Source organism: Aethalodelphis obliquidens, unplaced genomic scaffold (genome assembly GCF_003676395.1).
Source record: "Aethalodelphis obliquidens isolate GAN/ISIS:26980383/991018 unplaced genomic scaffold, ASM367639v1 scaffold107, whole genome shotgun sequence".
Classification (NCBI taxonomy): Eukaryota; Metazoa; Chordata; class Mammalia; order Artiodactyla; family Delphinidae; genus Aethalodelphis; species Aethalodelphis obliquidens.
In genome coordinates, this window is record NW_020838051.1 from 1,853,046 (window position 1) to 1,857,555 (window position 4,510).

At 54.7% G+C, this 4,510-nt stretch overlaps 1 pseudogene; it reads right to left on the minus strand.

Annotated features, from left to right (window-relative positions):
* Positions 1–558: 558 nt before the first annotated feature.
* Positions 559–2,982, minus strand: LOC113614878 (transcription factor SPT20 homolog pseudogene; annotated as a pseudogene).
* Between the last annotated feature and the right edge of the window lie 1,528 nt (positions 2,983–4,510).

The window sequence follows — 4,510 nt, forward strand, 5'->3', positions numbered from 1 at the left end:
CAGAAAATAGAGGGGTGGGGGCCAGGGCTGGGGCGAGGGAAACAGGGAGCTGGTGCTCACGGGGATAAAGCTTCACTTTTGCCCGAAGAAAACAACCCTAGAGATCTGCTGTACAGCAACGACAGAAGTCCACTTAACACTACCGAGCTGTACACGTAGAAGGGTGACGCTGCTACACTTATGCGTTAGTAGCATCTCGTTAGAATAATACTAATTTTGACTTGACTGGTGTTGCAGTTTTATTGCTTGAGAGAAATTACAGGCTTCAGGAGTTTAAACTGACCCTACTTTGGATGTGGATACACTTGAGAACATCGCAATAAAAACAACTGTCAACAGCCACCGCCCAAGCGATGGCTTCGGCGAAACCCTGCCAGTTTAGTAAAGCACTTCCCCGTCTCTATGTAAAAATCATGGGCTTGTGCCTCTGCAGAAAGTTTGTACGTCTAACAACGTAAAAGAGCGACACATTAAAACAAAACCCAAATGCGGGTGAAACTCGAAACGCACTCGGTCGCTGCTCTTGTGTTTTCTAAAGGAGAGAAGATCAGCCAGGCCTCAGGGCTTGGGAACGGCTGGCGGGCCTCTATCCGCGGTGCCCGCGGCCTGGCTGCTGGGCTGCGGGCCCCGAGGGCAAGGCGTGGCGGCGCGGCGGCGCACGTGCACGCTGAACTGCAACTGCGGCCGCGGGGCCGCCAAGGCCCAGCCCGTCTGCTGCGGGGTACTCAGCCCAGGGCTGCTCAGGCCAGAGCCCGGCGGGGACAACACGAGCACCTGGGGCGGCCGGAAGCCGTCCTCTGCACCGAGGTGAACAACCACGGCTTCCTCGGCACGCACGACCGTGTTGGGAACGGCGGCGCCCTGTGAACCTGAAGCCTGTGCCCCCGGATCCTGTACCCCCGGACCCTGTGCCCCCGGACCCTGTGCCTCCGGACCCTGTGCCCCCGGAACCTGTACCCCTAGACCCTGTACCCCCGGAACCTGTGCCCCCGGATCCTGTGCCTCCGGACCCTGTGCCCCCGGACCCCGTGCCCCCAGTCCTTGGGACGCCGGCAGCCGAGGAGGCGGGGCACAGGGCCACTGCAGGGGAAGCAGCTGGGGGAGGCGCGGCTGCGAGGCCGGCTGCTGGCTGCTGCACAGGAGCGAACCGCGGGGCAGCTGCACCACAGGAAAGGGTCTGAGATCCGAAGCGTTTTTCTCTGGAGGAGGAGGCGGCGGAGGAGGCGGCGGCGGCGGCGGCAGAGCTCCTGCGGGCAGGTGGCCCGGCTGGATCCCCCCGGGAGCTGGGGCTCTGGTGGCACAGCCTCTCCCCGAGGCCTGGCCTCCACGTCTGGGGCCCACTTCTCTGATGACCTTCAGACCAACGGAGATCACCGTGACCCGGGAGACCGAGGTCGTCTGTGATGAGCCCGCAGTGGACAGGGCGGTGGCAGGAAGCGTGCTAACTGGGCTCTGCTCCACAGAGGATTCCTGGGAAAGAGCTGGTGGCTTAGGAGCAGGGCCAGGAGATGCACATGCCTGAGAGCTGCCTGCCTGCTGTGAAGTGAGACTCTCACCCCAGGAGCTCCTTCCTGAGTGCCAAGGAAGTCGCATGGGTGGAGGTGGATGTGTGGCTCCGCTGTCGGGCACTGAAGACTGAACCCACCCAGTCTTAGGCTGTTCTGGTTCTTTCCCTGGAGAAGGTTGCCTGAGACCGGCTGAGCCACTGGAGCTGTGTGACATCTGCACTGGACACTGGGTGCTCTCCTGGACCGACTCCTCGGGCCGACTGACCACTCTCCCAGCATCAGACTCTGCCCCGGGCGGGAAACTGTAGGGATGGTTATCTGCGAAGGAGTGGGGGGGAGACAGCTGTCTCTCCCACGTGGCTTCTGTACCGGACCCTTTTCCAGAGGCAAGTGAATTATCAGTCAGCTGCCTGACGGCCAGCCTTGTTGCCTGGGACTGGTAGCCAGCGTCACCTCCAAATGCAAGATCACCTTGTACCTCATGCACTGGCCAGACTGTTGGTTGTGAGTCATCACATCCGACAGACTTCTTCCCTTTAGCGTATTTCTCCACGTCCACTTGAGAAGGTACGGCCAAGTCACAGCGTCTCCGTTTCCACATATCTACACAACTTCCTGCTTTAAAAGTTTTGAGGCCGTAATTCCCACCTGTTTTACTTTCTCTTATTCTTTTGCAGGAAGTCAGGGCTCTTAGCTCAGGAGAAGGTGGACGAGACAGCTCCTGCTGCCGATTCAGAGAGGCCATAGAGTACCTCTTGAAGTTCCTTTTCATGGGAAGAGTGTTCATCTTTTGTTTGTTATAGAGCAGTCTGTTTGCAGTGCACGCTACTGATACAGAAGGGTCTAGACACAGTGGTTCAGCCGTAGCTAAGATCAGTTGGCTCTCAAGCAAAAGTTTGTCCTCCTGGGTCCAATTCTGGTTATCGCTGGCTATGGCCTCTACATCCCAGGCTAAAGTCTGCATCGTGGGACGTAAGAGAATATGCCTGCTTTGGTAATGGGGAGCTTCCCTGTCGCTGGACTGCCTGTAGTCCCGTATTTCTGCTATCACACACCCGTGATGAAAAACGTTAACCTGAGACTTTTCCAGGAGACCCACTAAAACAGGAGGTAATTCTTCTGCATCCAAGTATTCGAGCAATTCCCCTTCTTCATAGGGCAGTCGGATGATCTCCGAAGATGCTCCATTTTCCCCCTTGAGCATCAGCGAATAGCCCTCCTTTCCTGGGTACAGGTTGACCACCAAACACGGCAACGACTCTCTCCTAAGAAGCTTCTCTAACAGGTTCACGTTGCTTGTTAATTCCTCCGTAACCTCAGGCTCTTTTTCACATTCTTCAACATAAATGTCATAAAGTTTTTCATAGAGAGACTTCTCCCCATTAGATGGGTATTTCCTTTCCGGAGGTCTCTGTCGGGCACTTGCAATGATATACTCCGCACGATCCAAAGCTCGTTCTAGAGCCTGCTCCATTGCGGTACAAAATGGGGGCCCTAATGGAAGAGAAAATGTAAGTGAGCGAATGAACCGGGTGAAAACCCTGTCTGCAGTATCGACGAGCATTCTTGCAAACGCGGCCACTCCACAGTGGCGCGACCAGCCTCACCTCCAAAAGGACACCAAGACACCCGCCCCCGAAGAAGCAGCGCGCAAAATACCTGCGATTTAGGGAAAGACCTAAAGGCGTGCAAGCGGCCACCGCGCTGGCTCTCGCTCGCCTCGCGTGGCAGCAGATGACCCGGATGTGAATGTAAGCGATTCTCCGCCCCCCACGCCCCCCACCCCCGCACATCCCCCCGAAGGCGCACTCATCCGTGCGTCCGCCTGCGCAGATCGTAGGCTCAGGCCTCATCCTTCTATTGCCTCTTGGGCACAGGCCCGCCCCCTTCACTTCTGGTTTTGGGGTCTGCACTTCCACCAAGGGCTGGGCTTCGCCACACCTTCTTTTCTTATACCCTTGAAAAGCACAAGCAGCCAACAAAATAAAAATCTATCATTTTTCGGTGCGGCTTTAATACGCACCAATTTGCGTGGTACTGCAGTTGCCGGGAAGGTCATGAAAGGTGGTCATTTCTTGGCGATCACTTCACCAAGCATTATTCACTGTTTTGGGAATGTCTTGTTTGTTCCCAGTGGCAGGACTGCTCCTGGTGTCCATCGCCAATTTAACACACCCAAAGAGTCCCCATATAGGGCTTCCCTGGTGGCGCAGTGGTTGGGGGTCTGCCTGCCGATGCAGGGGACACGGGTTGCGTGCCCCGGTCCGGGAAGATCCCACGTGCCGCGGAGCGGCTGGGCCCGTGAGCCATGGCCGCTGGGCCTGCGCGTCCGGAGCCTGTGCTCCGCAGTGGGAGAGGCCACAGCAGTGAGAGGCCCGCGTACCGCAAAACAGAACAAAACACAACAAAAAAGAGTCCCCATACATAGCTCTTGCCTACATGCAGGCTCGCTGTATTTGGTGCATCAGAATTCTTCATTGATTCTTCCAGTGATCTCCTGCCTAATGGTGTTCATAGAGATGTGCACGTAACATGACATTCTTTTACAGAAGTACTTACCTTTTATTTCTCTAGGTATTTCAGAAAGGGCTTTATAGTCTTTTTCAAAGTGTGTGGTAGGTACCTTATATCGTCTAAGAATTCCATTCAGGATTGTTTGTTTTAAAAGGTGGTTTGCATCTGATAGGGTTGAGAACTGTTGTTCCAGGTGACGGCGTACAGTTTAAATGGTTACCCTAACTGTAGACCATAGCTACAGTCCTAGTGGTGGTTTGGAGTGGTATGATTGAGTCCTAGGTAATCTATGGGCCATTGTTTTCCATTAATATTGTTGCCTTGCAATCTGCCAGCCTTTTTGGACAGGTTTTCTTTGTTTTCTGTTTTCAAGAATCTCTTGATGTTTAGGTGTAGACATAATGATACTACAATATTCATAGTGAAGTCACAAATGAGAAGAATCCAAGATAAACTGGTGAAATTCCTGAATTACAGACTACTATAAA